Raw genomic sequence first — 12,761 nt, 5'->3', positions numbered from 1 at the left:
TTCTTTTTCTTCTTTTTTCCTCTTCTTATTTATTTCTCCTCTTCTTCCTCTCCTCTTCTTCTCCTTTCTTCCTCTTCTTATTTTCCTTTTTCCTCTCCTTCTTTTTCTTCTTCTTCCTTTCCTAGCTAGATATATAAAACTTTTCTAAAAATGTAACTTTTGCATATATAAAACTTTTCCATGGATCATCATTTCTCATATACATCCATCTATAGCCACATACGTATATAAATGGAAAAAAATGCTATGAACAAAAATACATATATACTTGGTAAATATTCTATGAACATCGTTTCTCATATATATCAATGCATACATCCATGGATCATCATTGCTCATATATCCATAGTCATATATAAAAACTTTCTGTATATGAACAAAAAAACATTTTTTGACATATTTAGCACATTCTAAATTTTCCTAACTCTTTTACAACCACAAAAATTACTCCAACTTCATGACAATACCCACACTCCATTTCACAAAAAACCTTCTGATCTATAGTTCAAAATTTTCAAATTCCATTCAAATGAAATTTGAACCAGATTCAAATTCCTTGCTGAAAACCTATTCTAAACCAATCCAAAAATTCTGAAATTTTGCCATCACCTTTGTCTTGCATCTGTACCTCACCACAAAAAATATCATAAATTCTAAAAATGCCAAAAGCCATCTAGCATTTGATCAAACACCCTCTATATGCACTGTTCATATCTGTAAAAAAATCAGAAATTTCAGAAAATTGGACGGCGTCTTGCTGCTGCTCCACTCCTTCTCCTCTCCTCTCCTTCTGCTCTTCAATGCGTCGGGGCCGGCGGCGACCATGGAGCAGGGGCGGCAGAGAGCAAGGGGCACTCGGGCGCAAGAGCGGCGCTCGATCGGGACCATGGGAAAGGGGGCGGCTCACTTCGAGGGGGCGGCGATGGCAGGAGTCCGGCGACGAGGACGGCGGGCTCGGGGCGGCACGCGGTGACGGGGACGGCGGTCTCGGGACGGCAGGCGGCGACAGGGACGTGGAGGGGTGGGCTCGGGGAGGCACGCGGTGACGGGGACGACGAGGACGGCGGGCTGAGGGATGCCGTCGACGAGGACGGCGCGGGCTCGGGGAGGCGACGGCGTTGGCGGCGGCGTAGACGGCGACGAGGAGCGCGCGAGCGATTTGGGCAGCCTGGCGGCGGGGGCAACTGGCGAGGGAGGCGACGGAGATGTGAAATTTTCACAAGTCCTGGTTATATAGCAAGGGCATTGGTCCCGGTTCGTGGCACCAACCGGGACCAATGCCACCCTTTAGTCCCGGTTGGTGCCACCAACCGGGACCAAAGGTCCCTTTTCAGCAGCGCAAAGGGCGGGAAGCGGCGGCCTTTGGTCCGGCGGCCTTTGGTCCCGGTTGGTGCCACGAACCGGTACCGATGCCCCCTTTAGTCCCGGTTGGTGCCACCAACCGGGACCAAAGGCCTTGCGCTGCCCGCGGCCAAAAGTTTAGTCCCACCTCGCTAGTTGAGAGGGGCTCGGAGTGGTTTATAAGCCCCACTGCGGCTGGCCTCTCGAGCTCCTCTCAAATGCAGGCTTACGGGCCTAATGTCACACTGTGCTGTCTGTGGGCCTATTGGGCCTTCTGCGGGCCTGAATCCTGGCCCAGGTTGGGTTCCTAGTCGTATTCAGGCCGTGGTGGCCCAATAGGTGGCAGTTTTTTAAAAAAAATCCAGTTTTTTGGTTCTGTTTTTTGCATTATTTATTTTCTTTTGTTTTTTGCTTTATTTTTTAAATCTTTGTGCTTTGAGGTCAAAAAATTTATAAACTTTCTGTTAGTGCCATTAGTTTTCAAATTTAAATAGTTAAAATTTGAATTCTATGAAATTTGTGTGAATCACAAGTTTGTGATTAACTTTACTATAAAAATAGTTTTTTTTTCAGTTTTTTTGTTTTGTTTTTTGCATTATTTATTTTCTTTTGTTTTTTGCTTTATTTTTTAATTGTTTTTGCTTTTAAGTCAGCAAAATTATAAACTTTCTGTTAGTGCCATTAGTTTTATAAAAAATATAAACTTTCTATTAGTGCCATTAGTTTTCAAATTTGAATTGTTAAAAATTGAATTCTTTGAAATTTGTGTGAATCACAAGTTTGTGATTAACTTTCTATTTTGTTTTGTTTCTACTTACAACAAAAAACTTATTTATTTTATTTTATTTTGTTTCTAATTACTTATTTATTTTACTTTATGATCATTCTTTTTGCTCTTAAAGTTTCTATCAAAAAAAGTTCTTTATGAAAATTCTTTTTGCTTTTAATGATTTTGAACAGAAAATACTTCGATAATTTTAGTTGCATCAATTTTATATGATTTTAGTTTCAACAATAATAGAGGTTTCTTATAATGTTTTGAACAGAAAGTACTTTGTTAATTTTTGTTTCATAAATTTTATTAAAGTTTATTTTATTTTGTCGGAACACAAGAAGTCCGGAGTTGTAATAAGTTATTAAAAATAAAAAAGAGGCGCAATGCTCGTTGATTTGCTTCAAGCCTTTCGGATAGTGTAGACTGCACTGCACATAGCTCGATGCAGTCTACCTTATTCCTCAAGGCTTGAAGCTAAGCAACGTGAGCATTGCGCCTCTTCTTCATCGTCTCTGCACTCAGGGCTTATAAACCGTCCTAGTGCCTCTCAGCTAGCGAACCGGGACCAATGCCCCCTTTAGTCCCGGTTGGTGGCACCAACCGGGACCAAAGGCCTTGTGCTGGAACTGGCGCGATGCGGTGGGATGTTTAGTCCCACCTCGCTAGCCGAGAGGCTTCGACAGTGGTTTATAAGCGTAGCTGCGCTGACCACTTCGAGCTCCTCTCAAATGCAGGCTTACGGGCCAATTCTGTCACTATTTGCCTGTGGGCCTACTGGGCCTTCTGCGGGCCTGAATCCTGGCCCATGGATGGGTTTCTAGTCGTATTCAGGCCGTGGTGGCCCAGTAGGTGGCATAATTTTTTTCCTCTGTTTTTTTTTCTCTTTTGCTTTATTTGTTTTGTTTTGTTTCTACTTACAACAAAAAACTTTTTTATTTTGTTTCTAATTACTTATGTATTTTACTTTAGTTATTTTATTTTTATTTATTTTACTGCTGCTATTTTTATTAATTTTACTGCTGCTATTTTTACTTAATTTATTAAGGTTTATTTATTTTAGTTATTATAGTTTATTTTATTTTATTTTATTAAGGTTTATTTATTTTATTAAGGTTTATTTATTTTATAAATATAAAAAAATGAACATAGATGCGCTTATAGAGAAAATTAAACCTAAATTCATAGTAAATTTCTATGAAATTTACTGTGAATTTAGGTGAAATTCCCTGTATAAGGGCATCTATTTTCACTTTAAGAGAAGCTCAACAAGGCATAGAGGGACGGGCTTATAAACTGGTGTAAGCGCCCTTCGGTTGGCGAGGTGGGACTAAACACTGGCCGCAACTAGGACAACCCCTTTAGTCTTGGTTTGTGGTATGAACCGGGACTAAAGGGTGGTGGGCCAGGAGCGTGGCCCATTGGTCCCGTTTTGTCCCACCAACCAGGACCAAAGGGTCCGGACGAACCGGGACCAATGCCCCCACGAGGCCCGGCAGGCCCCTGGCCGCACGAACCGGGACCAATGCTCGCATTAGTCCCGGTTCGTGACTGAACCGGGACTAATGTGAATATTGCCCTGTGACCAAAGCCCAGTTTTCTACTAGTGGCATGGGAAGAGGGGGCGGCGATGAGATAAATGCTATGGGGAAGCGGAGCGGCCGATTTAGTCCTTGGCTAGTCAACCGCATTTGTGCCACATTCACACCTCCCCGTGCGTTGTTCACACCACCACTTCTGCCACGTCAAAACGCAACTACTCACTAAAAGAATAGCCCGATCGTGCACAACCATGATTTAGGAGTAATGCAACTTCCCTTCAAAAAATTGTGTAATGCAACTGCTCCCTCATTACACAGAACAAAGTCATACAGTGGGACAACTGCATTTGTAGGCTTGTTTCATCTGCACGTGTCATGTTTTATATTTGTCCTAAAATATGTTGTAAAACTTTGCAAACAATGGAATGGCAAATGGATGTGACAAAACTTCGACAGCAACCACGCGGATTCGTCTGCCATATATCCGATGTCCGGTACCAAGGAGGGGAATGTTGATCCACGTGATGCCATGCGTTTCATCTGGACCCATATCATGCACCCCTAGCCAACCGGGCCAAAACATGCGCCACTAGCCTTCTCGATCCAAACAATGAGCTAGTGTCCACCATGCGTAGAGATGCTCATGTGGACAAGTTTGCTAGCACTACTGAATGACGTCGGATCTCGGGGTGCAATATGTGTAGTCGCGTGTCTCTTTGGCATGCTTGGCATACCGACGGGAGGGACTTGTCGAAGGTCCAACGAACCGCGGTGGTGTCAACGGTGGATGTATGGTGTGGGTCAACCTAGCTAAAGGTGCATGGTTTGGGTGTAGGTGGCTGGGAGGCTAGATGGCAAATGAGTGCGCATGCGTCATCTGTACATTGTCAAGGTTGAACGGTGGTTGTCTACGTGGCCATGCATGCATGCATGGTGTGGGTCCAGTTGGCGTGCGGCACACGGGACGTGCCTTCGTCGCTAGGGCGCACAACTTGCGGCACAGAGTTCTGAAGCAGATGAAGGTGCGGGCCCCGGTCTCCGTCCACAAGAAGGAATTGTTCCCTCTCGATGACTAGCACCGGGATGCGTTTTGGTCTCGTTACACACAACCTACATGAAGGCTTATGCGTTCCGCTCTCGATGCTCGACCACACCCACACCGCGAAAGGTCCCAAGAAATTCCGATCCCCCGTGAATTTGCACGGATTATGGCGGCGGCAGATGACACCCGGCATTTTTGCCCTTAACAATGGCTTTGAGGTGGCCCTTTCCATTGGTCGCACATGTCCCATATATGGACCAGAGCTTAGCATGGAACTGTCACCCCGGATCCCTGCTATGATTTCATGTGGCCGCGGTATAGATCCTGAATTTCCGAGGATACTACCCTAGAAATGCGGCGAATGTCCCGAATATGGCACGCGCAGGCTCCGAGAAAGGCCGGGACCTTGCATGTGCTTTTTGGATTGTTCTCCGTCGACCCGAGAGAAAGCATAGACGAAAATGGAGGAACGGGCCCGCATTCACAGCGCAAACCAGACGCGTTACCTCAAGGTATCTAGATCCAAACCATGCACCCCCCCATTCTAGACCTACGTGGTGCACCACTTAGGCACTAGACCCACACCACTTACGCCGGCCCCCAAGGCAACCATTCCCCGTGTAGACTCATTTGTCACACCCTGCAAAATAGCTTAGCACAATACTTTCACCCCAATTTCCACTACATGCACCACTACACGTAAGTGTCCACAAAAATGGACTATCGCATTATCAACATTTTTTTTGCCAAAACAAGTAAGTTGTATTTAAATTGCTTGGAAATAACAAGGTTTCTATTAAATTATAATTTCATTAATTACACATTCTAAGGTGCATTTCTGTCCCTCAAAAAGGGGTGCATTCCTTTTTGTAAACCCACAAAATTCATTCCTTTCCCTCGAAAAAAACGAATCCTTCTTCACCCTCTCACGATCACGTTCACGGTGGCCCCGCCCTATAATCTACGAGTGGTCGCTCCAATCTCCCCACGGGGGACAACTTCCATGCACTATCTATCTTGGTTTGTTGCAACTATCTCTCCAAAATGGTTTATTATGGGAAAATCACATTCTTTTATTTTTCCTTCCAGAGATATGTGGCGAAAAAACATGGAACAAAATTGTAGAAGGCATGGTGGGATACGTGCACATGCTGTCTTTTTGTACTACAAGTGCACTTGTTGGCAAATTGCATGTGCACGTGTCATGTTTCATTTTCTCTTGAAAATTATGTTGTACACCTTTACATAGACGCTTGAATTATTGTTTTCATATGTTAATAATTCCTAAATATTGAAATTCAGCATGCACATAACACATGTCATCCAAGCTTCGTCAGCGACCGCTTGGATTCGTCTGGTATATGCCCGCTGTCTGGTATCGGGCAGGGGAATGTGGATCCATGCGACCATGCGTTTCATCTGGACCCATGTAATGCACCCCTAGCCAATCGGGCCGACAACATGTGCCGCTAGGCTTCTCGATCCTAACCATGCGCTATTGTCCACCATGGGTAGAGATTCTCAGGTGCACAGTTTGCTGGCACTAGTGAATGATGTCGTATCTAGGTGTGCAATATGTGTAGTCGTGTGTTGCTTTGACATACCTAGCATGCCGAGGGAAGGGACTCGTGTGAGAGGTCCAACGAACTGAGGTGGGGTCAATAGTGGATGGATGGTGTGGGTGAACCTGGCAAACGGTGCACGGTTTGAGTGTAATTGGCTAGGTGTGCATGGCTGGGGGCTAGATGGCTAATGAGTGCGCATGCGTCTTGTGTACATTGTCAATGTTGACCAGTGGGTGTCTACTTGGCCACGCGTGCATGCATGGTGTGCGTCCAGTTGGCGTGCCGCGCACGGGACGGGCCTTGGTTGCTAGGGTCCACATCTTGCGGCACAGAGTTCTGAAGCAGATGAAGGGGCAGGTCCCGTACACCATTCGTAGGCCAGACTCGTTTCCTCTCAATGGACAATGGCTCTCAGGCGGCCCTTCTCTTTGGTGGCACATGGCCCAAATATATGGACCAAGGAGCTTAGCATGTTATTGTTACCCCATTCTCTGCCATGATTTCATGTGGCCGCTTTATAGATTGTGAATTCCCGATGATAATACCCTAGAAACGCGGCAAATGTCCCGAATATGGCATGCGGGACCCAAGAAAGGCCGTGACCTAGCATCCGCATTTGGATTGTTCTCCGAGACCTAGCATGCGCGTTTGGATTAGTATCACAGATAGTAATGGCGCACCTATAGTGTGCCATTACTATGCGTAGAAGTGCGCCATTACTATGTGACTTAGTAATGGCGCACCACATAGAAGTGCGCCATTACTAACAATTTTTTTTCAAAAAAAATTTCAGAATTTTTTTTTCAACATTTTTTCTTAATCTCGGGTCAATATGCTTAATCTCAAGTCAAATCGCACTCCGTGGTCAAACTTCCCGGAAGGTCACCCATCCTCACACTACTCCAGCCCCAGCACGCTTAACTTCTCAGTTCTATCCAACCCCAGCACCAGCTCACTTAACAGGCACTCGTTGATATATCTATCATATCAGTCCTTTGTTGATGTTCATGAGTGTGATGAAATTTTGAAAAAATATTTCAAACTTCCCGGTCATATTACGTATCATATTTTGAACATTTTTTCAAAAAAAATCAAAACCAATTTTTTTCTGTTACCAATGGCGCACCTTCACAAAGTGCGCCATTACTATGTGTATGACTTGGTCAAAGTTAGTAATGGCGCACTTTGTATAGGTGTGCCATTACTAAGTTTGACATAGTAATGGCGCACTTTGTATAGGTGTGCCATTACTATGTTTGCAAAGTGCGGCATTAGTAAGTTTGACCAAGGTTTGACCCAGTCATACACATAGTTATGGCGCACTTTGTAAAGGTGCGCCATTACTATGTCAACTTAGTAATGGCGCACCTATACAAAGTGCGCCATTACTATGTGTATAACTGGGTCAAACCTTGGTCAAACTTTGTAATGGCGCACTTTTCACCTTGGTCAAACTTTGTAATTGCGCACTTTTCACCTAAATAGTAATGGCGCACCACATGTATAGTGCGCCATTAGTGTCCATATTGGCTATAGTTGTTTTTCTAGTAGTGCCGCACTCAATGCGCAAACCGGCCGCGTTACCTCAAGGTAGCTAGATCCAAACCATGCACCCACCCACACCACTTATGACGGCTCCCAGGCCAAGCATTCCCCCCGGGTGGACTCATACTCCCTTCGTCCGGAAATACGTGTCATCAAAATGGATAAAAGAGGATGTATGTAGACATATTTTAGTTCTAGACACATCTCTTTTTATCCATTTTGATGACAAGTATTTTCGGACGGAGGGAGTATGTCGCACACCACAAAATAGAATTAGCACAAGACTTTCACCCTGATTCACGAGGTTACTACCTTGTCCACAAAACGAACTAACCCATAATCAACTTTTTTTTGCCAAAACAATTTAGTTATTTTTATAATGGCTTGAAAATAGCAAGGTTTCTGTTAAATAATAATTTCCTTGATTACAATAAGGTCCATTTTTGTCCCTCTCAAAGGGGTGCATTCCATTTCGTAACCACACAAAATTCCTACCTTCCCTCGAAAAAAACAATTCTTCTCTCATGATCACAATGGCCTCACCCTATAATCTGGGAGTCGATCCAATCTGCCCACGATGGCCAAGTTGCACGCAGTAGATATTTTTGGTTGGTTGCAAATTTCTCTCCAAAACGGATTATTATGAGAAAATCAGCATATATTTTTTTACTTCCAAAGATATGTGGCGGAAAAAGCATAGAACAAAATCGTAGGAGGCACGGTTGGATACGTGCACGTGCTGTCTTTTTCTACTACAACTGGACTTGTTGGCAAATTGCATGTGCACATGTCATGTTTCAATTTATCTTGAAAATTTTGTTGTACACATTTACATAGGCAATTGAATTATTGTTTTCATATCTTAATAATCCATAAATATTGACCACATGACACATGTGAAAAGCAATCCAAACAATTGAAAAAAATTCCCTGAATATTGAATTTAAGCATGCACCTAGAAATTATCAGTCAGAGAACCAACATCTCTGTCGTACAGATTAAGGTACTTCCACATTAAACCTAATACTACAAATTTATAGGATCAACTTAATACATTAACAGCACATAGGGATGTAGCCCAGAAATCCAACGACTAGAGAGAAAAGGAGGAACAAAAGCTTGAAGAAGAAGGATCAGCCAGGAGCAGCGCCATCAGCGTCCTAGCCTCACAACTCCAGGTCTCCAGCCTTGTGAACTGCGGTTTTTTTCTGCGGAACACGAATGGCAAAGTTGCTGTTACAGATTAGGACTTGGAAAAAATTACAGTTATGTTGAAATAGTTATAATGACTAGCAGTTTTGACATGATGGTTACAACAAGCAAACAAAACCAAGCTCACAAGTTGCAACTTACGTTTAACATCAAAGAATTATATTAGCATGACCACTTTAGAGCAAGATTTTACCATGCAACATAAACTTGTCATAGCAACAAAAGGCAAGGCATGAAAGTATTGACAACATAATGCAAATAATTTTTAGGAAGCATGGCCATAGGAGTTATATTTTTAGTGGCAACCTTCAAGCAAAGTTGCATAGTTTTATAACAGAAAGGGTTGCTGTTATTGGTAGAGGCACACTGAGGATGGCTAGCCATCGAGGATGACCAGGTGGGCCAGGGGCCACATGGCTGGGAGCGTTTGTGTGTGTGTGACTGCTGTGGGACCTAGATGTCAGTGGCTTACTCCGAAAACAAAAGGGGGGTTTATAGTTTAGTGGGAACCATCAAGCAAATTCGCAAAGTTTTATAGCTAACAGATTTATACTTGCTGAGATGCACAGAGTAAAATGATGGCATTTTGGAGGCAATAAATAAATTATGCTACATGGCTTGTCATGGCATCTAATTGCACAGAATGCTAGTACAAATCATGGAGAACAAGACATACAACATGAGTATCTCCATAAGAGCTGGTAGATCTACCAAAAAGCAATCAACAACTCAAAAAAAGATTCAAATATAGTATCAAGCACTTAATAATAGAAAGACACATAACAAATTTTTGGTGTAGAAGTGCAGGTGAAGATCAAATTCTACCACTACAACAGTACAAATTTAGCCTAGGGTTCATATACATCATAATCACTACCACCACAACTATAAGCACGAGCAGTAGGAAGATTAGAAGTGGGGAAGCTTACTCTAAAAAAGGTAACGCCGCCGTTCAGACGAGGGGAGAGGCAACGGAAGCATGGAGAATGGCGGGGAAGCGAGGTTGCCACCACTGTCCTCCTCCTCTTGCGCTTCGATGTCTCTGGTGACTCCGTTGGAGGCCGCACAATCTGCAACGGCATCTCATGCACGATGGCTTCCTGATCCAGTGGATGCTCTACCCTGGATCTGAACGCCCACCACCTCCGCCTGACCCACGGGTTGGACGAATCAGCCTGCTCCATCGCCCAGAGGAGGATCTCGATCTTGTGGACTGGTTGTGAGGACGGGGGGCAAAGCTTCTTCTTTTCTCTCTTCGTCATTTCCTTCATGGTGGCCATTACCATCGAGCACATTTGCATTGTGTTGTCAAACCAAGAAATGATCCCGGTCAACCTGGCCATCTTGTGCTGGTCGCCGCCAGCGATCTGCTCGATCTCCTGCTCCATCGAGAGGGGGTGGGGGTGGATGTGGATGTGGAAGAGGGGACGAGCAAAGTTGTGGCGACGAGAAGGAGGAGATGGCTGCTGTGGATTTGGAATGCAGGAGAGGGAGGAGATGTCTGCGGTTGTGTAATGGTCATGGAAGAGGAGAGGACCCTGGCGGCAGCGGTTCTGGATTGGATGAGAGGGGCGGCGCGTGATTTTTTTTCCTATGACTTTTTTAGGCAATTTTTTCCTATGACTAAAATGCCATAGATTAAAACAGTTCCAAAAAAGCCCAACCACTTTAAAACATTGTATAATAAATATAGATAATTCGTGCCAACCAAAGCCCACAACATGAGATATATAGTACGCTTACAACTTATATAACACCAAGACAAATATAGATAGATATAGATTTTTTAGCTAAAACCGATAGATAGATAGATAGATGGCCGCTGCTTCTCCACCAGGGTCCTGCTCCGGGCACCCTTCACTGCTCCTCCGCGGTGTTGTTGATGGGGTGTGGCAGAGTGTGCATGCGCTCCTCGGTGGGGAAGACGTTGTCGTAGTTCATGAAGATGTTATGGGTGGTGAAAGCTATGAACTCGTAGCCACACCAGAACACGCGGCCGAGGAGGTAGAATGCGTCGAAGGGGTTGGTGAAGTGGGCAAGGATAGCAACCACAACCCCGTTGTGGATGACCTCCTCGACTAGGTACATCCTTGGAGATCCCCGGGGGAGGTGCCCATAGCCGGCCCCAAGGAAGAAGTCAGTGAAGCCCCTTGCGCCCCTCCACCTTGGCATCGCCCACACATGAAGGGTGCTCTCGACGTACACCCCGGCGGGGTAGAGCATCTCCGGCATGGTGGGGGTGAAGCGGTAGGTTGGCATGGTGTACTGCATGGCTGCGGCGGGCTGGTTCTTGGGGCTGTTTGTGGTGAAGAAGAAGAAGGGCAGACGCAATATGCAGGTGGGAGAGCATGGGAGATGGATGAAGGGTGTGATAGGAAGAGGAACATGATAGGTGACTTAAATAGCCAGCGTGGCAGTAATGGGGTCAAATGTGAACAAGTTTTCCACCCACCACGGCATCGGGATTGTACACGCGTGGGAAACTGTAGTGTGAATCTAAATGCGAAGTTTAAGTGCTGCCCTATGTGTCGTCCGTCGGGTCAAGCAAGGACGACTCTGCGGCGCGTGCTCCTTCGCGTATGCGCACGCATGCAACATAGGCTGAAGCGGGCGCATGCATGCAACCGCATACAATGTAGGCTCGCTCGGGCGCATGCAACGGCGGCGGACACCGCTCGGTCCAACGGGTGGGCTTCTTTACACAGCCCAACGACGCACATGCATGCATGGCAGCCCACCCTCGAGCGCAGAAAAAAACGGGTGCAGAAAAAAAATGTAAGTATTATATGATTTATCGACAGGAAAGCCCTAGAAAATCCTTACAATGTCAAAAAGGTACGAAACTTGGCAAGGATGCTAGTCATGTTGGTACAAGGTTGTTGGTCCACTTCAAGGATGTCGACAAAAACATGCTTCGAGACGGACCCTTCCCGTCCTACCCGAAAGGCCAGGATGTAAGTCCAATGAGATCAACACTTGATCATGTTGGCCAATGTGACACTGACCGTCGAAGGAGATAAAGATTGATACTTGTTCATGTGGGCCCATATTTTTTTAACATTTGGTGTCGATAGAACACAAAAAATTTGTTGGCCAACTCAGCAGGTTTTGCCTTAAGATGCCACCTCTTTCTGTAAGCTGCAATTGTTGTTGTTTTGGAATGATGGTTCTCTTTCCTGCAGAACGGGCATTTATAGTGACCGTTACGCCGGTACACAATCTTTGCAGCCATGAGCCACTTGAAGATTTTCTTTTTGAAAGCTTCCCTCAGCTGTAGGTAGTTCTCCCATTCTTCCAAATCTGCAATCTGGTATTAGAAGAAAAAAATCTCATGCCAGCGAATTGTACATTATATCAAAGGCAGGCATAAATGGATTGTTTTTACTTTGTATTGGTTTTCTAAAACTTTGGTTATATGAAAGACAGGCATAAAATGGAATACAAATGATCCATTCATCTAAATTTACAAAACCTAGGACTCATAACCGTACGATTAATAAAAAACGAACAGTACGATTGTCTGTATGAATAGCGAGGAATAACAAGAGAGCAATTTCTAGGGTTTACTTCGAGAAGGCAAATTCTAGGGTTAATCTCTGCAGACACTAACCGATTTGTCATCGTTGGTCCTGTGTTGGAGCAGCTGCGGCTGCGAATCGGCGACGACGACGTCCTTGTCGACCAGTTCCTTCATGGGGTCCACATCCACCGCACGGAGCGCACCAGCCACGCCCCCTCCTCCG

This window comes from Triticum aestivum, chromosome 7D (genome assembly GCF_018294505.1).
Source record: "Triticum aestivum cultivar Chinese Spring chromosome 7D, IWGSC CS RefSeq v2.1, whole genome shotgun sequence".
In the NCBI taxonomy this organism is placed as follows: Eukaryota; Viridiplantae; Streptophyta; class Magnoliopsida; order Poales; family Poaceae; genus Triticum; species Triticum aestivum.
The sequence above is the reverse complement of the archived record's forward strand: the minus strand, read 5'-3'. Positions refer to the sequence as shown.